This window comes from Saccostrea echinata, unplaced genomic scaffold (genome assembly GCF_033153115.1).
Source record: "Saccostrea echinata isolate AGI-Se365-2 ecotype Australia unplaced genomic scaffold, CSIRO_AGI_Sech_v1 ptg000002l, whole genome shotgun sequence".
NCBI classification, from domain to species: Eukaryota; Metazoa; Mollusca; class Bivalvia; order Ostreida; family Ostreidae; genus Saccostrea; species Saccostrea echinata.
The window spans coordinates 13380163-13404832 of NW_026889751.1; the positions used below are offsets into that span (position 1 = coordinate 13380163).

At 33.4% G+C, this 24670-nt stretch overlaps 1 protein-coding gene and 1 long non-coding RNA gene across 2 annotated transcripts in view; both read right to left on the reverse strand.

Annotated features, from left to right (window-relative positions):
- The window catches only part of LOC133173141 (protein prenyltransferase alpha subunit repeat-containing protein 1-like), a 71350-nt gene that overhangs the window by 41169 nt on the left and 5511 nt on the right, over positions 1–24670 (reverse strand). The window lies entirely within an intron of this gene.
- LOC133200596 (uncharacterized) lies at positions 330–2202 on the reverse strand. The gene is made up of 4 exons (XR_009722964.1): positions 2023–2202; positions 1105–1229; positions 959–969; positions 330–521 (listed from the first exon to the last, which is right to left on the reverse strand). It is a non-coding gene; the product is annotated as an uncharacterized LOC133200596 (long non-coding RNA).

Below are 24670 nucleotides of genomic sequence, written 5' to 3' on the forward strand. Positions count from 1 at the left end.
CAGGCATTGAGCGACTCTCATAAGAGCCAATGTAGGCATTGTACGACTCTCTCAAAGTCCAATGCAGGTATTGAGCGACTCTCAGAAGAGCCAATGCAGGCATTGGGCAACTCTCAGAAGCGCCAATGCAGGCATTGGGCGACTCTCTCAAAGTCCAATGCAGGCATTGGGAGACTCTTCCAAGTAATCTGTTCCTTTCAAAAATATATATCATCCTTGTCAGACCTTGTTTTTAATGCAGACATCCAGAAATCATTTAAAGATGAAGGTTCTTGTAAGATCCTTTTCCCTTGTTTTTTACTTACAATGACAACTTGCAACATCATATATAACAACAATTTTAACTTTTATTTTTTATATTAAAAAAGAATAAGCAGAAATTTGAGCTGAAATGTAATTTTAAAGTATGATTTTTAAAACATGGTTTTGGACAATTTTATTGCATTGCCAGAACATTGTCTTCCTGACTCCTTCTCCATTTACTGTATGTTTATGTTTCTGTGCAGTTATCAGTACTTCACCTGAAAAATAAATTTGGAGTTCGTTACACATAATTGTTTCAAGTAAATCTCATTTTCGGCATTGTTTCTAACAAATAATTACAATTAATCATCTTGTCACAACATTTAATTTGATGCAATATGCTCTATATGCTAATTCCTATTAAAATGCTCCTGGCGCAGATTTTCAATTTAATGTATTTTGCACACTCATGACTCAATGAACAAATTCCTTAAATAACAATGAAAATCCTGTAATAAATAATAACTATCAAATATTTCTAATTTAAATAAAACTGAAATCAAGCAACCAGATAAGTCACAATATTGAACATTGAAAATACAGAGCCTAAAGGTATGGTCCTTCGCCACCATTCCAACAAATAGGCTCAGATCTCCTAGAAAAATCACAGAATGTAGTGTAGTGTAGCCGTAGATTCCATCTGTGTTTCACTCACCACTTTCAAATCTGCTAAGAAAAAAAATAGACAAGTATTTAAGAATCCCTAGATTAAAAAAAACATGGAATTTGCAAAGTTTACCACTGCATATACATGTATTTTTGTCTTCAAAAACTAATTCCATGCATTTTAGATTCACTAACGAATAGTCGTTCACAGCATCAAGACAATCTTCTGGCTGCATAAAACTTTTTACAGAGGTCCTTTTAGCTCCAAAGTCGTTCCTTGATGCAAACCTTTTCTTCATTTCCATCTTCAAATATAATTGCTGTGGGAAAAAAAAGTTAATTCTGATCATTAATATAATAAGGTCCAAAGAAACTGGGACAACTCAGGTCTGTATATTTAAGGTATATAGTGGCAATTTAAGAAATCCACTTAATTTTCTTCCCGTGGATTGAGCAGAAATTGTGATTCCATGGAATTATGACCCCATGGAAAAAATACACGTTTGCAGTTAAAATGAATAAAATGAATACGCATGAGGTTTGTTTTCATTTAGATAATATGAGAGAGGGGGCTTAATTTTTTAAAAATGGAATCTCCGTGTATTAAAAAAATAATACACTTGCAAGCTCTGTATACACTCACAAGGTATGTTTATGTCACCTATTGCTATCACATGTCTCCTGGAGTGGTTCAAAAATGGCAAAAACAAAAAACAAAAAAACAAAAAACAAAAAAAAAAACCACACACACACAAATGCAAATTTCAAAAATCACACACTAAGTGCAAAGTTAAAACAAGCCATAGCCTAATTTATTCCCACGTTTTTCTACGTAAGAAATTGAAAACAACTATTCTTTCTCTACGTAAGAAATCGAACATTTTTATTTCTGCATAAAAAAAAACAACAAACAACGAACGATTTACATGTACAGGTACTTTCGACAGAAGCTATACATCTAAACATTAGAAAATCATGAATCCTAAAAATAACCTTAAACACCTTTAGGAAATTACTTCGGAAATAGTTATTTTGAAATAAGCATTTGTCAAATTAACACAAATATACATGTATATTTTTATACATATTTACTCAGATGCATGTATTACTTACAATCAAGAGGTCTTAGACTTAGGTTGGACTTCCGTACATGTAGATGGAGGACAGAGCTTTGCTTGAAGAAAAGAAAAATACATCTGGGTGTTGTTTTCCACTGCATAATGACAATTCCAAATTTTTGTAATCGCCCACATCTTTGTTACTTGAGTGAATGATCATGCAATCTTCAAATAGGCCTAACTGTTGAGAGCAACACAACGTGCCTTTATGACGTCACGTACATTGAACAAACAGAAACTAAAATCCGCGAAACGTTAGTAGTTGTAGAAGGCCATTTAAATACAACGAAAGAAAGGACGGAATTTCATTTCTTGTATTTAGGCCTACATGTATGTGTATCTTAGTGAAAGAATATACGCATTTATGTACTATGGTGTACATACAGAGAGTACATGTACATATGGCTCATCAAGCCCACGCATTATTCCAATCAGCAGATTATAATGATTGAGTGTATGCGTTCATCATGGGTAAGTTTTTCTTGCGTCTTTTTAATAACCAGTAATAATAAAATTGCTTTTGACTTACTTATACAGTGTTATATAAACAATATCAAAACATACGCATGTTACTTTCACTTTTAATACAGAGGCGTTCAAAAGATTGAACCATCGTGAAATTTATGATAAGTTTTTAAAAAATCCTAAATACAATGTGACTTCAATAGGTTTTTCATTAACCAAGATTAAATTGAAAAGGTAATAAATATTTTTGTTTTATTTTTAGAACACAAGGCTTACCACGGTAAATGTGAAATTAATGCAAAATCTCTTCCTGATGATGAATGTAACAGAGACTGGAAATCGACCTGCGGTACCTATAAAATGATAATGAACTCCCAGAAACCAGTGAAATACGGAAGACAGTGAGCTGGTGGAAAAGTCACAGAAGAAAACACTGGTAGAGGTTTTTTTAAAATTCTTTTCTTTTCTTTCTTTCTTCTTTTTTTTTTTTTTTTTTTTTTTGTTTGTTTGAATGTCAGGGATTGGCCATTTCATTAATTCTGGGGAAAAAGGGGGGAGGGGGGGGGGTCTTGCAGATTTAAAAAAAAAGTTGTCCTTAAAAATGATGAAAATTAATAATGTCCACTGGCGAGAAAATAAATAATCTGCCTCTGACCATCCTGGATATAAATATTCTGCCTTAATTTTGAATGTTTGTAAATACATAATTATAATTAATCCAACTTAGAAAAAAAATGCCACCCCTGTTCCAATAATATCTATAGTTTAAACAATAGTTTAAACTACTCAGTACTTGTTAATCCAACTGTTTCAAGTCATAGACATAGTCAAAATAAATGGTTGTCAGAATATATCTGAAACAATTATCATAAATATTTTTTTTTAAAAGTAATTATGATCAAATTTTCTTGATAACTTTACCAACACTGCATTTTTTTCAGGAATACACAGGCTTTAACTTACAATGCAGACCGAAGGAAAAGAAAATGACAGAGGAGCAAAAACTCTTTTAATATGACCCGAATGTTTATATATTGCAGGAAGATTCCGACCATTTTTACTACCAATTGCTATTTCTGATTTAGTTGATTATTTGTGTACGATGTGTTTGGAAATATTTCATTCATGTTGGAATATCACCAAGTTCCCCGCAGTGAAATGATGTAAATTTTTATCAGGTACTAAGCACATAGAGTACTTTGTAGACATTTAGCAGTTATGATCATTTTCATGCTGGCATCCTTTAAATGTATGAAATGAATTTATATCAAACTATGTAAAAAAAAAAATCAAGTTTCACTCACAAGATATTTTTTGTGTCCATTTTTCTTTAATGTATTAAAAATTACTTGGTTGCATATTAACTTATTTATTTCAAATGAATCTCAAATTGTTCATAATTCTATTGATCCATGAAGTGAAAATTGTTAACGATCAGAATTCCTTATTTGATAAAAAAGCTTGTAAAAGTCAGCCAAGTTCTACATTGAGAAAATGAGGGGTCAACTTATGCCTCCTCTGAAAGACCATGGAGTTGGCCAATGCCCGCATTGACTGACTGTGCTAGTGGCAAATGCCTGCATTGAATGACTGTGGTATTGGCCAATGCCTGCATTAACTGACTGTGTAGTCGGCCAATGCCTGTATTGACTGACCGTGTAGTCAGTCAATGGCTGCATTGTCTGACTGTGGTGTCGGCCAATGCCTGCATTGACTGACTGTGGTGTCGGCCAATGCCTGCATTGGCTGACTATGGTGTCGGCCAATGCCTGCATTGACTGACTGTTTAGTCCGCCAATGCCTGCATTGGCTGACTGTGGTGTTGGCCAATGCCTGCATTGGCTGACTGTGGTGTTGGCCAATCTCTGCAATGACTGACTGTGTAGTCAGCCAATGCCTGCACTGACTGACTGTGTAGTTGGCCAATGCAGTCATTGACGGACTGTGTAGTCGGCCAATGCCTGCATTGACTGATGTTGGAGTTGGTCAATGCCTGCATTGGCTGACTGTGTAGTTGGTCAATGCCTGCATTGACAGACTGTGTAGCTGGTCAATGCCTGCATTGACTGACTGTGTAGTCAACCAATGCTGCATTGACTGACGTTGGAGTCGGTCAATGCCTGCATTGACAGACATAATAATTCAACATACATGAAGCCTGCATTCACACTACGTAGTCATGAAATTCCTGCATTGAGGAATTGAGAAATGTTTATAATCTGCATTTGCATATAGTTGTGCAAGTTGTATGGCATTGCAACAATACAGGTAAGACGATGGAAAATTTAAAAATATTTTCAGTAAAAACCTCTTGATCTGGAATTTCAGTAAAATTTGTTTACCAATTCAGCTATATTCTGCTCAAATTTGAAAAGTGAAATTTTATCATTTCAATTTTGTGCTTCAGGACAGTTTTTTGTAAGTAATGAAGAATGAGCCATTAATAATCAAACCTTGAAAAGATGATATTTGAATAAAATAATAGTTTAGACAAATAAAAAATTAGTTGAGACACTGTTCAATAGAGCCCCATCCTAACACCACAACCCCTGACCCTGGGGCCATGAAATTCACAATTTTGGAAAAGGCAACCATGCTCGTCATAACTATGTACTAAGTTAGTTTATTTAAAATCCAAGAGCAGAGAAGAAGATTTTCAAAGAATTAATGCAATTTTACTATACAATCAATAGAGCCCCCCCCCCCAAACACCTGAACCCCTGACCCAGGGGCCATGAAATTCATAATTTCTGAAAAGGCAGCCATGTTTACCATAACTATGTTCTTAAATTGTTTATTTAATACCCAGGAGCAGAGAAGATTTTCAATGAATTAATGTATTTTCACTATATAAGAAATAGAGCCCTGTCCTAACACCAGAACCCATGACCCTGGTGCCATGAAATTTTACAAATTTGGATGAGGCACTCTTCCTCATCATAACTATGTACTTAGTTAGTTTATTTAATACCCAGGAGCAGAGAAGAAGATTTTCAAAGAATGAATGCATTTTCACTATATAATCAATAGAGCCCCGCCCTAACACCAGAACCCCTGACCCTGGGGCCATGAAATTCAAAATTTTGGAAGGGTGACTCTTGCTCATCATAACTATGTACTTAGTTTATTTAATACCCAGGAGCAGAGAAAAAGATTTTCAAAGAATGAATGCATTTTCACTATGTAATCAATAGAGCCCCGCCCTAACACCAGAACCCCTGACCCTGGGGCCATGAAATTCACAATTTTGGAAGAGACACTCTTGCTCATCATAACTATGTACTTAGTTTATTTAATACCCAGGAGCAGAGAGGAAGATTTTCAAAGAAATCATGCATTTTCACTATATAAGCAATAGAGCCCCGCCCTAACACCAGAACCCCTGATCCTGGGGTCATGAAATTTATAATTTTGGAAGAGGCACTCTTGCTCATTATAACTATGTACTTAGTTACTTTATTCAATACCAAGGAGCAGAGAGGAAGATTTTCAAAGAAATCATGCACTTCCACTATATGATCTATATAGCCCAACCCTAGCACCAGAACCCCTGACCCTGGGGCCATGAATTTCACAATTTTGGTAGAGGGCTCAATGCTTATTACAATCACGCCAACATGACTGCTTGATGTCCAGGAGAAAAGAAGAAGATTTTTAAAGATTGCATTAATTTTGGTGGTTTTAGCCTCACCCCTCAGGCCCCAGGGGGGCAGGGACCATGAAATTCAAAATTTTTGTTCCCCTTCACGCATAGATGCTATATGCTAAATTTGGTTGAAATTGGTTGAGTGGTTTCAGAGAAAAAGCTAAAAATGTTCAAATGTTAACGCACATCCCACGACGACGACAGACAAAAACGGATAGCAATAGGTCACCTGAGTGACTCAGGTGACCTAAAAAAAAGAAAGATAAATTTAAGCAGTAAAACACAAGTGTACATTAGTTGGGTTAACTTGGGTAAAATAACAATTGTGAACTATCTATGCTTATCCAGTCAAAGTGTTAATTCTAGTAAAAACATCAATGAATAGGTAGTTTATAAGGTTCATCCCTAATATTAACAACAGTACTTTGTCAAATCTTCATCTCTCTAACTATAATTATGTCTAATTTGATCGATAATTTGTTGTTTTTTTCCCTCAACCAGAAAACAGAAAAATTGGTTTTCCCCCCGATCAACAACAGAAAAATTTACTTGCATATGAGACAGAAATCAGATGACCAGATCAATCAGCTATGGACATGTAACCAAACTTTGTTCAAAATCTAAATCAAAGTACTGAAAGTACTGAGAGCCGGGCTCAGGCTATTCAAAAACTTGTGGATATCTTTCTAAGCAAATAATATTGTTGAAAGAGACACAAGTGAAAGCAAAGTTATCAAAAACACATTAACCACCGACAAAGGGAGTGTTGATGTTGTATGGGGTTTAAACTCTTGAAAGTTGTAAACCATATTTGTTACAAAAGAAAAAAATTGGACTCTATGAAATCCCTTACAAGGATGCATAAAAGGAGTAGACAGGCATTTTGACTCTTTCCCCCTCAGAGCTTTGAAGATAAGGCGTTACTGTATACTCCCGTAGCAAGCCACTGCTGCAGCCTTATCTCCACAGCAGTCTAGCATCAGTGATAACCCCATTTACTCAGGCATTTTCAGAAATAAAGAAAAAAATAACAGTGCTTTATATTTATTCTTATTACTCTCAAATTATTGGGTAAAAATATATAAAACCAAGTATTTTTATTTTCAGCACAGTCTCATCTTTACAATGATGATAATTTAAAGCCAATCCTTTATTTTTAAACTAAGAAAAAGTTTGGTAAATGTCAAGAGTCAGTGAATATACACACATTTTTCATGACAAAATATTTAGAATTTAATCATTTTACAGTCAATAAAAAGGTTTCATTGTCTATTTTGGTATGTGAAAGATCCACATTTTTCATAGATGCACACTGTGAAGTTTACACAAACGGATAATCTTTTTAATTTCTTTTTTTGGCCAAGTAAGCCTTCTTTTCTGCTTCAGTGATTTTGTACCAGACACGGTCTTCCTTTCTCTTCTGTGCATTTATTCGCCGTGCACTTTTATTTTTGTGATGCACATAGTCTATAATAATGTTTGGATAAAACATATCACCCAAGAAATCTTTTGTTGCAGTTGTTTTTACACAAAAATCGGCTTCGGAATACTGGCTATGTGACTTTCAACTCGCACGCCATGAAATGTCGAAGGTTTTCTGGCCAATTATAATGTTCCAAATTAATGTTTTCTGCACAAATGAATTCTTTATGAATATATGTATTCGATTCAGCATCCTAAAACCCATAAAGTTTATCTAAATCGTCGCGTGAATAGAAATAATCTCACCATACATTGTTCGTAATCCGCCATTTTGAATTAACAACTTTTGTTTTTCCTACCATACAAGGTAAAAACCATCTTTATTTATAGGTACACGTGAATTGATGACAGTGCACATACTTTATTTTTGTAGGCCAATAATAACGCTTCAATTTGATACCTGCCCCAAAGTTGCCGACGTCATAGTCTCGTTTTCACATAGTCTTAAAATAACAAGATGTCGAAAGGCGCTTGTGTGGAAATTCTGTATAGGCGTCGAGAGACGCTAGTGCGGTAATCATGGATGGGCGTCGAGAGACGCTTGTGCGGAAATCCTGGCTAGGCGTCAAGAGGCGCTTGTGAGGGGGAAAGAGTTAAGACTCAAAAAACAAACTACAGTCAAACCTTGTTATCTTGAACTCAATGGGACTGAGAAAGAACTATGAGATATACAAGGATTCGAGATTTCCAGAGTAAAAAAACTTAAAGGAGTTATGACTTCATTTTGATATATCCATGGTATTTGAGGTATCAGTGTTCTGATACTGATATTCAACTGTAGTTGTAAAATCTCTTGTACCTTGCACAAGTAGGATATTGTAATACAACACTTTATCAAATTCTTTCATTTTTGTTGCAATCCACTGAAATATTACTCTTATTGTGTATGAGGGGTGATCAAAAAGTTTGCGAACTGTCTCTATATTTAAAAAATCACAATTCAGATCAGAATGATATTTGGCACACATATAGTCATACACATGTTCTATAAATAGCAGATATTAAATAATGTTTTCCTCCGTGTTTGTAACGTCACAATGTGAAAATGACGTCAGTATGTAGGTCACTTGTGACAAAAAATGGTTGACTCAGTCGTACTCGAGCAACGAACGGCTGTAAAGTTTAACATTTATCTCAGAAATTCCTTTGCAGTAGAATATGAGAATTTGTATACGGCTTATGTTGACAAAAGACTTACCAGAAGTTCAATCATTAAATGGATTGAATGTTTTAATGAAGACAGGGAGATGGTTAAAAATGATGTTTGTTCTGTTGACCAGCGAAAGCAAGCCGGTAAAAAGATGTGTCCTTAGTTGAGCAATTTGTTTTGAAAGATCGCCAAGTTACAGTAAGAAAAATAGTGTAATATCTGAGCAATAATATAATTATTAAATCCCTAAAATATCGTTAACTTTAGACTTTAAACATATGAGATATGAAAAAAAGAAAAGGCGCCCATACTTTTCCACATTGGATACATGTAAACGACGCTCTTGAGACAGAGGACTCGGATTGTGATGGTCACCATGGTAATTCTGGGAAGGGATATCCTTATCCACCCATCCTATTGCCGAGATTTGGCCATTTCTGACAGATGGTCTGTTCTTGTTATAAAAAATTACTTGCATGGTAAGAAATATAAGACTCGGAAAAATCTCTTAGCTTCTGTGAACAGACAGCTACGAAGCATGTCACATGACCGCCTGGATCACGTGATTCGCACATGGGCAGAACAATGGCAGATGTGCATTAAAATCGGAGAGGACTACTTTAAAAAATAATGAACACTAAAACCTCATTTTATTTCTTTTAAGGAAGTTATTCAATTAGTTCGCGAACTTTTTGATCACCCCTCGTACTTAAACAAAAAGAAGTAAGTAAATAAATGAAAAGCCATATATTCAACATCCTGAAATAAGGAATGAGAAAGGAGAGTTGTGACAAAAGGTTTATTTACATATATTGCTGAGGTATAATATTTAGAAAATTTACATCTGTTTGCTTCTACTTGAACACATAAAAACAGAATATTTAACCAACTGAGAAGAATGTTTTAGCAAGAAAAAAATATATATCATGTTTTACAAGTACTTCATAAACTGTGAAATATTAAAAAAAAAAATGACATAATAATCAGAGAATCATAAAACTACAACAACAATGTTAGCAAGTGTGTTTTTCAAGTACGTTAGGAAGAAATCTTAATGTGCATGAAAATGTTGTACTATTCCCTAATAAAATTCTATGAGACTTACACTGACAGTTTCTAGGTTTGTATTATGGATAAATGTATCATAAGTATTGCTTAAAAAATAAAATATTCAGTGACCACCAATAAAAAAGAAAAGAAAAAAAAGGTAATTCTACAATCAAAAACCTATCTATTGCTATGTGAAACTAAGGGACAAAACATTTACAAGGTAGCTATATCTTTAATTAAAAAAAAACAAGCAATGATAAGCTTTGCTAAGCTGTCCTAAGAAAGACGAAAATAAAAATTATTAATTTAAGTTTCTTACAATATTTTCTGCACATATGTACGATGTTTAAATTCAACTTTTTGATAATACGATTTTTATCGCTGTAAAACATTGTAATTGTTACCGAACGCTGTAGTATAACAGATGAAATTAATCCAGTTGTAAAATAAATATGTTTATTCTTATTTGATATATAAAACCATTACAAATAATGTGGATTTTAGAAGAGAAAACTACGGACTTATAGAATGAATTACAATGGTTGTAACAACCATACAAGGCGATTCCGTGTAATATAATGAGAAATTTTTTTTCTCACAAAGGTATGTGGACGTATTGCATAAATAAACTCGCATTTTAAAATTTTAATGCAGTAATATATTTATGTGTCAGTTTTATTTTTTATGATGATTTATTGAGCAGACTTCTACATGTATCTGTAGACATTTCCCGGCTGTGATTTTACTTGGACAAGATGATACAAAGAGGCAATCATATTATTTGTTATATATTAAATTTTCACAAGTTGATATTTAAGTAATATGCTTTCATAGTTTTATTAAACAGACAAATGAGAGAGAGAGAGATTCGGTTTTAGCCCCCCCCCTCTTCCTCAAATGTTTGTACCTATATCAAACAAAAATTCTAAATTTTTTCTAAATATATCAGGCAGTGAAAGTAACCATTTTTTTTTTATCAACAAATCCATTTGTTTTACAGTCATAATCGGTTTTTATTTTCCTGCTTCAAGTTCACATGAAGTCCACGTGCATTACCTGTCAATCAAAATCATTCGACACTGTGTAGGTGTGAAAGTCTCCTCACACCGAAGGCAAAGTGTTAGTATTTCCAAGAAGTTTTAACATTTTTTCTTATCATTTCTAGATCTGATTCCAACATTTCTAAACCAAAAAAAAATAAATAAATGAATAAAATACATTGGGAATAAATACTTGGAATAATTAAGCCGCTTGAATTTGAAACATACTCCCTGCCAATTTAAAATATCACCGCCGGCACATGTATATTTTGAACTACTATTGTTTACTGACTTTGTTTGGATGCATGTTTGTTTTGAGACTGAAATTTTTGTGCTACAAAACACATTAACTTCTTTTTAAATGTTAATTAAAATGTACTGGAAATACTAAGTAACCGATTTAGGGGAAGGGGGGGGGGGGGGGGGGCTCTTAATAATATCGAATGACAAACATTTAAAGTTACGGTGAAAAATATCATTACTGGAGAATCACTTTGGTTATATAAATGATAATCATGTTATAACGGCATTTTTCTCTCTCTAATTAAAGACTTTATATATGTAAAGTACCAAAAAAAATTCTTTAATGTATTACATTTTAAACAAATATTTTTTTAAACCACACTTTCAATTTAATTTGCTCTAAAGATATTTAATTAACTGGATATCCGCAGTACTGTTTATCATTCTCAGAAAAAGTTCTAACATGTATTATTTTAAAAAAAATGTGATGGAAATAAATATTTTCGTATTTTTGCCTCAGTTGGTAAATTATATGATTTCGATTATTATCTATCCATTAATGATTTTTCGTCTTTAACATAACAACAAAATGTTGCAGTGCTTGAAATATCAGTATTTTGCCCGTATTTAAATTTAATTTTTCAGCATTGTTCTACATAGGTACATATATGTACTTATAACAACATTTATTTTCCAGATAAATTTTATAAATAACCTAACAGCTAAGTTAGAATAATAAAAATAAATATTGTAGATAATTTTTTTCCCCATGAAATGATGATTCTTTAAACACGTACGTTATTTATATAATTCAAAACCTGTAAATTCTTACTTAAAAAAAATAAGTCCTTTCACTTCGGAGTTCCGAATGACATTGAAGACTGAATGATAAGTGAACGCTGAACGCAAGGTGAACGCAAAGTGAACGAACGAAGAACGAACGGTGAACGCTTTGTGAATGGTGAATGCGAGCGCAAGGTGAATGCAAAACTGTGAACGGAGAGTGAACGGTGAACGAATGGTGAATGCATGGTGAATGAAGGTGAGCAAACGGTAAAATGGGAAAGTAGAACGTTTCAGGGACTGTATGACACACTTGTGACATCTTATTGGCCTAAAACATAATGAAAACATTCTGATACAGATAAGACTATGTACATCACAGAAAAAAAAAGTTAAAATAGATATATGGATATATCACACTGTGAATTAAAGCAGGGTTTAAAGAAAATATCTGTATCAGAAGTCACAGCACAAATCTAAATGAATGATGAAACATATAAGCAATTTAAAAATGAGTAAAATGATAAAGAACAAAATTTGGATTTTGACTATATGTGAGTTATGCAAATCTTTTTTTTTCAAAATACATTTTCCTTACACAAGAATTTTCTATATCAAAACATGAGAATATGAAAGATATCAATGCTTTGAGACAAAATATTTTACAGATAGAAAAAAAATTGGCTGATATTGCCTTATCTCATTCTTATTTAAGAATCTTTTTTTAAAAAAAAGAAAAAGAGATGAATAAAAAATTTCTTCAAAAACATTTTGTTTTTTGAAATGGGTAAGTAAAAAGTGTTAAACTACTACAACTGCTTAAACATTCCATCCTGTACATTATTATTGTTCTGCAAACTGCAGCATCAGCACCATATATGGTATTATATAAAAAGATTGATTACTAAATGCAAAAACATGTGAGCAATGGGGAAAAAATCTTAGTTTACCATGCCCATCAAATGCTCCTTTTAAATAAAGGAAATGTTGAGATATTTTTTTGACCATTCTCTGAAAATGGTCAAAGCTCTTCATGTGATTATGTCTAGTGTTCCATTGAATTTCTTATCTTAACATCTAATTTACAGCATTTATAATTCTCAAGAAAAATGAGATGTATTAACACACAAGACATGCCACACAATTAAAAAAAAAAAAAAATAACCAAGCAAACAAATATTCATAGGAAAAATTCAAAAATGAAATTAAAAGCTTTTCAATACCTAGACTTATTTTAAAATGATTTGGGGCTTGTATTAAAATATTTAGAAATAATTCAGAAAATTTCACATATTATTTACTTTTGACTTAAAACAAAAAAAATTATATAGTAAAGGAAAAATGTCCAATATCACAAAATAAAAACAAATTCCGATGACAAAAAATTCTCTAAAGTAATTCCAAGGAAGTGATTCTGCTTCCTCTAAAGGTACATCTCACAGAGAAGGAAGGGTTGCAGAGGCTTATGAGATGGCTTTCAATACTGGCACAGTTAACTCCTGGCAAAGCCATTTCAACCAATTCCAGTGGTATGCTCAGAATGTTGTCATCAGGCAGAAGAAGGGTCACCTCTTCCCCATCAATGCATGCGGAAATTGCATTATATATTGTGGTTTCTGCTGGGCACTCTGTTTTCTGCAAATCCCCAAAAAACTATTAAACTATTGATTCAAATGATAAAGGAGATCATACAAGCTCAAATACATATTCATAATATTCAGGAATTGTCTGAATAATGCGACACAAGATCAACTGTAGGAATCATCACTGTTCTGTTTTAAAGTACAGTATTTCATATCAATTTATCAAGTAATTGAAAATGTTCAAAAGGAATTTTTTTTTAATTGTAATTTAATTCAAATAAAAGATTTTCTTGCATACTGAAAATTAAATGGAAGCTTGTTGGCATTTTGTTTGGATATACATAAATATAAAAAATATAAAAAAATTTGTAACGACATCTGTAATTTGTACAAAATCTCCTGGTCTCACATCCTCACTAGCACATTAGTGCCACAGGGCCACCTTACATTTGCTGGTCTTTTCCTCAACATATATGTTTTTCACTTTTATCAGCTCTTGCTTCACATATACCTCTTTGACAGCTTCTTCCTGAAAGAGAATTTAGAGTGGAAAAAATCAGTTGTGTTTTAGTTCTGTTGAAAAACAAAACAAATAAAATTTAAAATTTTAATGCAGTATAACATTTAATATCAAACAAAATCTGATTTATGAAATCATTATTATGTGAGGAAAATTTAATTTAAAACATTCAAAACTTACAAAACTTCAAATTTTAAATACATTGACGATACATTTTAAAAATTATGAAAACTAATCTTTACTTACTAGTAATTGAATATTACCCGTGTCACTTTTCCCTTAATGGAAACTCTAACCCGGGGTGGGAAGGCCAGAGCATCATTTACAGTCTTCACAGCTGCTGGAGGAGGATTAAGAATGCGTCTTCCCTCTTCAGAGATGTTTTCAGGAACATCAACATTTCCTGTTGGGAAGACCTTTGTGTTGGAGGTGACCACAACACTGTCCATCTTCTTGATAATATTCCGCACAATAACAGACTCCCCCTCCCTGAATCTTTGGAATTTCGAACTGTCGTAGACTGTGCATTTCACCGCCATTGTTGTGTCTGCCAATACACAGTTGACCAAGGTCCTCAGTTCATTTTTTTCATTCCTGTATTGGAATTCGGTGTCTTTTGCAATTACTTTGACCTTCAAGCTTTTGGTGTAGGGCGTTTGCCCTCCTTGTTCCATCAAACTCTCCAGAGATATAGTACTTGTCTGAAATATATCATGATTTACAAAGATTTTAAAGTTCATGACCTTTAATGCAATTCTTATTAATCAAAATATAGGACAATCAACAGAATGGTTAAGAAGGAGCTAGTATTTATTGCAATTCATGATCTTTATGTACATGTAGTTGAAGAGATATGCATATATTGATATTTTTTTCATTGTTTCTTTTTTTACCAGAGAAATCAAACTATTTTATGACTGATTATAATTACTTTCAATATTTGAGTTTCAAAAATATTGGCTTGTGATCAGAATAATGTGATTCAAATGTTCCATATGAAATCAACAACTCTCTGGGGAAGTTTATGTAAATATGGTCTAAACAGATACCCATAATCTGTAGTTTCAGTATTCAACAATTGTGTGAATGAGAAATTTTGGGAAAGAAACTTTGAAATAGATGAGTTTTCCAAAGCATCCTGATTAAAGTCACCCATTAAAATTGATGGCTGATGTAAATCAATTATTTCCAGCAAACTCTGCATTAGGCTCCTAAAGTTTTCTCTTGTTGACAAGTTTGGAGGACAATACAGGAAACAAATATTGATATTGTTAAACTGAGTTACTACTACCTCTATCCCATTCATACTTGCTGGCATGAAAGAATCTACCATATTTTTGTAATAAATAGCCATTCCATGTTTGCTACTTTGTTTATCTGAACAAAATAATGAAAAACCTTCAATGTCTAGTTGTAAATCTTTCTGAAAAACTCTAGTCTCACATAAGGCTAGAATATCAACTTGCATCAAGTACAAATCATTCTGAATATCACACACATGTTTCTTCAAAGATCGACAATTATGAAAGCAAACAATAGCACACTCAACAGAAGTATCCATACAAGACATGATGGGTATTTTTATTGGCATCGGTAATTCACACTTCATGCATTTCATCTCCTCCTTGACATCCTCAGAAACACTTATTTTCTTTGAATTTAATTCCATTATATGAAGATGACATAGATTTCTTACACGACTCAACCCAACGTAATGAATATGATCATTTTTCCTGCCTCCAAAATGAACAACTGCACCATTTAGTGTTGAGCCCTGTGATTTATGAATAGTTTTCCCTGCTGCCATCTGTAAAGGAAACTGCCTCCTGACTACATTATATGATTTAAAATGCTGAATGTTGAAACTTCTGGTAACTTCTAATATAGGTGTCCAACTTCGAAGGATCTCTGCTGTATACAGGTTCGAGTATTTTTGTCTCCATAGTGCACCTGACAAGGAATTTTCAAATTCGACCCAAACAATACTACAATGTTCTGAATTTGTGACCCGATAGTCAAACTTTTTTATAACACATGATGTCCCATTTGTTAAACCATCTTCAACACTCACATTTAGACATAACTCAAATGGAGGACCAATAGCAAGGTACAAGTTTTTCTGAAGTCCCATTGTCTTTCCTGCATCATCTGGTACTTTTTCCAATATTCTGTCCTTTACAGAGGAAGATACATCTCCAGACACATTATCAATTGGATGCACAACTATTTTCATTGCATCACGCAGTTTTGAAAGCACATGCAAATTATGCAAGTCACTTTCTGCTCGTGTTGTGAATAAATGAGGTAGGCAATGTAAATCATCTTCTGAATCATCACTATTTTCAGTAAATTGCAACAGTCTTGATTGGAGAACATCTATATCCTCTGGTATAATATGATTTCCTTCTCGTAACCTATTCAGTAATTCTGCAAATGAAAGATCATCCTTTTGTCTCATTATCTCATCTAGTTCATATACAGAAAAATGGTCTTTCCATAAATTGGCACCAATACTTTCAATTCCTACCCGAGTTTGCGAGAAAATCCAAGAGTCCATAACAGGTTTTAGTTGGAACAGATCACCAAAGGCAATGACACTTAAACCACCAAATGGTTTGCAACATCCTTTAAGCTCTTGTAAACGCAAATTTATAAAATTAAACATCTTCTTTCCAACCATTGAAATTTCATCAATAAACAGAACTTTCAGGTGAAAAAACTTGCATCTCATTGCATCTAATTGATGCATGTCAAGTGGCTTGAAAGCAAACCCTCTTCCAACAGGAATTCCAAAAGCAGAATGAATAGTGTTTCTGCCAATGTTGTGTGCAGCTTTGCCTGTTGGTGCACATAACAAAACCTTAATGTTGTCTGGATTTTCTCCAACTTTTCTATTATAGAATTTTATTAAGGCTTGGTATAGAGATCTGAGGAGAACACTTTTTCCAACACCTGCCCCACCTGTTAGAAATGTGTATAATGGTGTTTCACTGGTTTTAAAGTGATGAAGAACATTATAGAAAAACTCTTTTTGCTTCTTATTTAAGTTACGAACCATTGCTCTATAATCTCCATCTGTCATTTCATTTAATGGAAGCTGTTCATTTTTTATATGTTTTCGTGCTATTCCAAAATCTTTACCAATATCATACTGATCACACGAGATACCGGTTTGACCACGTTGACAAGAGGAACCAGAATCAAAGCAACCATACGTTTCAGAGAGTCAATCCATGTGAATGGTCCATAGCTTCTTGATGTTCATTTTCTGGTAACACAGCATCTCGCTGATATTCATCCATATCATTAGTGTCCTCCAGCATATTCTCATTTAAATCACATGAAATTTGTTCATATTTATTTCTGACTTTTTCTATTAAATCTTTCATTTTCATGTAGCTTTCCTTATATGTATGACAGCCATGCAAAAGGTCAACTTCTTCATTCCTCCACCTGGTGAATAACATAATTAATTGTCTATAATGTCCTTCTTTATCAGCATTCTCACTTACTAAATGATATCTTATCACTTTCTGTTTTTTACACTTTTTCATGATTGTGCCATCCTTGAACTCGTATACAAGTAATTCATTATGCAAGTCATGGAAAATATCATTTTCTTCTTCTATGGAATTTAAAATATCATCTTCCAAGTCATGAGAATAATCATCTTCTGGCAATTCAAACTCTGGCTCTTCTGTAGGATTTTTTTCACATTTTTCAAATGACGCATCAAACCAGGAAACAAAATCAGCATAACAATATTTGCTCATTCCTTTTGGTCGCCTTTTGTAGCGTTTTAACACATTGTCAGATTCAACATTTGTTGACGATTTAGGCAGCTCTTTCAGACTAGAATAAGACTTCAGTAAAACTGTTCTTTTGTCTGGTTCATTTGTGTCAATAAATACTACATCTCTGGTACATTTCCTTAAAGGCATTTGAAGGACTAAATATGGGGCTTCCTGAGCACCAATTTCAACATGACTTAAAAATTGGTTACCAATTCTTCTGACCTGTTGTCTAATGTCACTGTCTTTATTCTTGGCTTCTTTGCATGCCTCTTAAAGAAGATTTGATAAACCTCTTTGTCCTTTAGATATATAAGACACTATGTATGACACACACGCATAAGGGTCTAGAATGAACTGGATGTCCATGTTAGCTTCCCAACATTTCAATAATGTTTTGTTGTAACTGTTTATTCTTGTTTCTTCCAATGCACGTTTCAAAAAACTTTTGATACAGACAAGGTTGACTGAATTGACTTGATATATGTTTCAAGACTCATATCCAATTTTTCCAGAAAAACGTCAAATGATGGAATATTTTCAGATTTCAATTCAGACAGTATTTTTGCAACTTTTTGAAAATTTTGTTTTCCTTCTGCTTTCTCCTCTTCATCAGATAATGGATCTAGTACTGCTGTGTATGGCATTGGTGGTAAAGGAAAATTAAATCTGCAGATAGCTTTTCCTTTTTTCCTGCAGGTTCTTGCATCCCATGCCTGTGTGTTTGATAATTCATTAAACTTGGCATTTCTTTATCTTTCCTACAAGAAACATGATTATCAATGAAATTTGCTACTTCTTCTTGATTGGTCAAATTGTAAACAGGTGCATTTTTTATCCATACCAGCATGTGTACATGTGGTGACCCCCTTTGCTGGAATTCCACTCTGTAAAAATAATCATCTATTTCACCAATAGGTTTAATATTGTCCTCAGTACATACAACAAATAAAGTGCCCCTCCACAGCATGATACGCCCGTCAAGTATTGTTCAATTGTCATAAACAGTTTAGAGTGCAAGAAAATCATGTCAACCTTGATACAAAGATTTCAAGGATTTTCCCATTCCTTTTAATATTTGTGTATACATCTCCTGTGGTGTAGGCATTAATTATAACAAATATTACATTATAGATCCTCAACTGGTTGTGTTAGAGCTTGACAAATGCCCATCTGCAGCCTCCCCCCCCCCCCCCCCCCCTTTTCAGATTTGTGAGACATGATGCTCTGAATTAGTTGATATTTAAAAAAAAATAAATAAAAATATCATATTAAACAATATCAATTTAGTCTTAACAACTTAATCTATAATATCAAATTAATATTAAAAATAAAAGGCTGGCTATCAAATGACATATGCTATAAACTGACAAGCAGTTCTTCTGTCTAATTCTCAAAGGATACAGATAAGAGCTGCTTGATCAGAGATCCTCTAACAGAAATGATTGAGACAGCTAGCCTCCCTACACTGAACTCATTAATTAATCTTTAACTGGATGCATGTCCACTCATTACTCCCAACGGATGAATGGATCTATACATGCTTTGTAGTGCAATAAAAAATGCATATTTATGTCATTCTGAATTTAAATTTGAAAACAAAGATTTTTTTTAATTTGTTACAAATATTTATAAAAAGAAACAAAAAACTTGTGTACCCCGGTAATCTTGATGCAACATTTTTAATAAGGTTCCTGCATTACTCTTAGATTTGTAGGGATTTTCTACCATAATTAAAACATTTTTTTTTTAAATACTTAATTTTTTTTTAGATTTAATGTCAGACTGGTTTTAAGCTGCAATTCATATGGACAATGGACAACGGGCATGCTGATTCCAGTATTACCCCCCCCCCCCCTCCCCCCCTCCTGAGTATAATTAGTTTTAATTATATCATACAATATCAAATTAGTTTATTATACAACATCAAATTAATTTATTATACAATACCAAATAAGTTTTAATTATTTTTCACCAAATTCATTTTAAAAGTTAGGCTAGCCACCTATTTAATCCAACAGGGCTGATTCTTTTTGCCCAGTTCCCAAGAGATATAGATAACACCTGCTTGATCAGAGATGCTCTACTAGTTAGCTCCTCACACTAAACTCATTAATTTCTCTCTAATTTGACGTGCAATTTTCTGTTATCAAATTCTCCTTGACCAGTGCTTGATAATGACACCCCTGGGAGAGGTGGAATTTCTCTTGTAACATTACACTTGTTATAGACTGCTGTAAAGTACATAATGAAAAAAATAAGTATTTTCTTGATTTAACATTTTTTTAATATGGATACTGCAACACTCTTGCATTTTTTGGGATTGTGTAATCTAATAGTAAAAAGACAGTTTTTTTTTTAATTTCACTTAAATTAAAGGTCACAGTGACCTTGAAATAAGTCGCGACACACCTTCTACCTAAGATGCATAAATTGGCCAAGTTTGATGATTCTAAGTCCAATAGTTTTCTTGTTATGGGCCGGACAGGATTTTTCCATATTTGGCCATAGCATCTTAATTAAAGGTCAGAGCGACCTACTTTTAGTGCGCGACACACCTTCTACCCAAGAAGTATCAGCTGACAAAGTTTGATAATACTAGGCCTAATAGTATTAAAGTTATGAGCCGGACACAAGAAAAGCTAACAGACGGACAGACGGACGGACGGACGGACATGAACGTCATAACATAATACGTCCCGTCTAAAGACGGGCGTATAAAAAGATTGAAATTTATCCTCAAAATAACGAGCACATGTCACTGGATCAGACTTTATCACAATGCACTTCTCTTCCCATGTCAAACTGTTTACCTCCTCCTCTGACAAGCATTTATTATTGATTAATTTTGACAAACATTTCAAAAGAGGCATCCATTTTGTTTCTGCAGCAGAAAATTAACAAAACCACGTTGGCATGCCCAACTGCCTAATCATAGCAAACACATCTTTTTTTGCCAGCTTCCAGTAAGGTGGTGATCCTCGTAAAGTTCTTAAAATTCTAAAACCATCATCTTGCTTGACCAAATTGTCAACAAAGTCAGAACAGAGCACTTCAGATGCTGTCATTTTTTTCCCTTGTGTTTTACATTTTCTTACAGCTAATGTGACTTTGTCACGAATCTGTTTTATTTGAAGCCTTTTTAATTTAAAGAAAATATTTGGTATGCACATGGCAACACGTCGATCAACATTGCGCAACTCCCATTTACAAATGGTACTGTAATGCAAAGGAATTGTTCGCATCAAATTGTCTGGTCTAGCTAGGCCACAAAAAATTTTGGAAATGCCAGATATTCTGAGTTAACATCCTGAAAGAGACCAAGTGGCGTTTGGTTTTCACCAGGAGCTAAAGATAACACTTTATTGTATTCTCTGAAATCCATTGCTTGTAAAACTGTATCAGTGTTACCCGTTGGCCGTTCATGAAAATCATCATCTTCAGTCCAATCATCAGACTCAACATTTAATGGCTTCTGAACATTTTTTGATATTGGATTTTTAACTCTACATTCATCACTGCTTTGGGGATCTTCTTCAATCAATTTCTTCCCCGTATGTTGCTCTAGTTGCAGTAGTAATCCAAGCATTGTTGATTTCAATCCCCTCATTTTTGAACAGTGTACTGTTCTCTACTAACCACTTTGCAGCTTCTTGTACTTTATTTGGTCTTATTTTCTCAAAGGCAACAGAATGTTTATATGAAAGCTTTCGTTTCAGTTTTACAGGTATGGTTTCAGTATCATCCAACATTCTTGAAAGCTGTCTCACTGTGTTATTTACATCAGCTGGCACATTAACAACATTACCTTTCAAATTCAGTTGCCCTCCTCTTGGAAGTTCTCTTAGTTGCATAAATGCCAACCTTGGCGAAATAAGGCGCTCTTCTAGATGCGTCAACTGCAATTCTTCTGGAATGCATGAAAATTTCATATTGTTTGCAGTGGAACAAGCTGGTAATTTTCCCTGCTTAATGAATTTTAAGCATGTTTTACAAACCCACTCATCATCATTTACACTTTTTATATTTGTGAAACAAATATCTGCCATGTTTTGATGTTTTATTTCAACAAGTCTTGTCATACATACAGAATGTCTAAAAAAGGTTTGCGTGCAAGAAGTACACACATACATAGGACCATCTTCGATTTTGGACTGAAAGGTACTGAAGATCTTTTCAATTGACTCTTTATCATTTTCAAGTGACAATCCTTCAGTGAACTCAGATTGGTTCAGATCTCTGGATAAAGGAATATTAATTCTATTTTCATGTTCAGTGAGTAAATGTGAGGATTGTTTGATATCAGTGGCTGTGTTATGTTCCTTAATATTAGTAGCACATTCATGTATCCTCTTATTTTTACAGGCACTTGATGAATGATTATTATCATTATTCTCATCATATAAACCATGATCACATGCCCATATTGGTTGTTTTCTCTTCAGTCTGTCTGATTTGTCATGGACAGAAATTTTCCTTCTTTTGTTTATGTTATTGACAGTACTTTCACCTTTAAGTGAACATGGTATTTGCAACACTGTTTTCCCACTTTTTTTGAAAACTGAAACTTCTTGGGTTTTCTTAGCCTAACATGATGTAAATCAAATTGTATTTCTTCTAATGACGAAGTGCACAAAGCGACAACCAAAGATCGCAAAAAGGAACATAACTCAATTATATTGTCAATGGTACCAGGAACACTTGTACCATTTTCAGATGGTAAACCAGCGCAATCACGTGCATGTGAATCAAACAAATAAAATTTGCAATCATTATATACTATTGCAATAGCACTGCCAACAGCGATGAACAATAAAAGAGTGTACCCATTGCCATTACATACAGTTGCAATGGCTTTTTCAAGTGATAATAATGGCCATGTACCTGTGAAATCTGGGGACATAGTTCCACTTATTGTATTTCTTACTTCAAAATGTACACACTCAAATTTCATATGACATGGAATACCTGATGGGTTTAAATAGTTATATCCATCTTCTGCAATGGCTCTAATGTTTTGATATAATAGATCCCCTATATGCAAAATTGTATGTAAATGAACTTTTTGCCATGTTTGAAAAGCAAAATTTTCCTCCAAAGCTTTCAAAAGAAATACAATACAATTAGCTACACATTGCCTTCCTCTTGACAAATCTGAAAAAATATCATTACCTTGAAGAAAGTCAGACTTGCATATAATTTGATATGCCATCCTATCTATTTTATTGTGCACTAACTTTGATTATGGTTTTCCCTACTTTAAATTTTAAAAAAAATAAGCTTTCTATCTACTTCTAGTCTCAATATACATAACTGCATCCCCATGAAAATATACAATTGTGATGGAAATGTACAAATAATCAGCTGGATTGTTTTTTTTCTCCCTTTTTAAAACTGTTTTGCTATTCAAAATTATATGCATCATGAGAACAACAAACATACTCCGCAATATTGTTTTACATATATATGCATCTTGTAAAAATTCTTAAAATCAGAATTTCAATTTGTTTTCCAAAGATAATAATATGTTTGTTGTGCTTCTAAGAACATGTAAATGATTGGTTAGCAGTTTCCAATCTGCTTAACATCTGCTTACTCTTCTAAAGTTGTCTGATCAAAGTCCTGAGATGTACATTTAATTACTTATTCAATCATATATGGCTACTCACAGCAGCTTAACCCCCCTCCTGCTGTTCAAGTGGTTATAGGAAGCTCTAGTCACAGATTGTTTCAGTCTTGACACACAGGCACTTGATGTACGTATCAATTGCAAATTAATCAATAATTAATATAATGTTTCACTTGTGAGAGGGAAACTCTACACTCTAACTATGTGCTAAGAAGGAATGAAACAGAGCTAGGTTCTGATTATTATAGTTATGCAAAATATTGTTTCTAACTGCTCAGTAATGGTTACTTTTTTGATTGACTAGATATAATTAAACAGCAACAGTAAATAAAATATAAACCAAATATACCTCAGAATCACTAAAACGAACACTCAACATGCTAAAATTCTGTTTTAGATTGAAATGGTATAATAGTAAAAATCACATCAAACAATTAAAAATTTTCTCCAAGAATGTTCAGATTAAACTATTGATTGTCAAATGATGAGAGACTGTACATATTTCTTTTCTCTCCAAGTGAAAATCAAAATTCTCTGAGTTTCAAAACTATCGTACACATGTCCTTGTTCAAACTCAACACCTTTAAAACTACCAAGAATGAATCATGCAGCACAAGGTCTTGATAAAAATTTTAAAATAATTCACTAAGGGAGAGGGAGAGAGTGTTGTAATCTAATTAATTACACATAAACTTTCACAAAATTATTAAAATTACTAGTACACAGGAATTTCAAAAAAATCGGCAATTCTAAATGTTTAATTAGGCCTAACGTTACTTATTAAATTGAATGAAGTGCAAAGCTATGAATTAACTGAATCAATTCATTGTAAACAAGACATATTTACCATGCTTCTGTCACTTTCTCTTTTTTTTCTTGTACGGATGTCCTTGTTATCAATCAACGTTCATGAACTTTCTTCTGTTATCCTTGTCACTTTTTGCTCACGCTTCGGTACCTTCACATGTGCCACACGCCTCGATGTTTGTAAATATTATATTCATATGCATTATTACGCAAACATGAAGTAAAGCCAATTTCACACGTAATCATTAAAAAAAATAAAAAAATAATATATCTGTATCATAGATTTCTATCATAAAATTGTAAATTCATATTTGCAACATAAAATAATTAAACATTATGAGAACTATTTTCTATATGCGTATTGTGCTGCACAAGCAGGTTTAGTGCGCGGGAAATACACCCGAGAACACAGTCGGAAAATCACTCAGCCTTTTCCGTCAAGTCGAGAAATGTC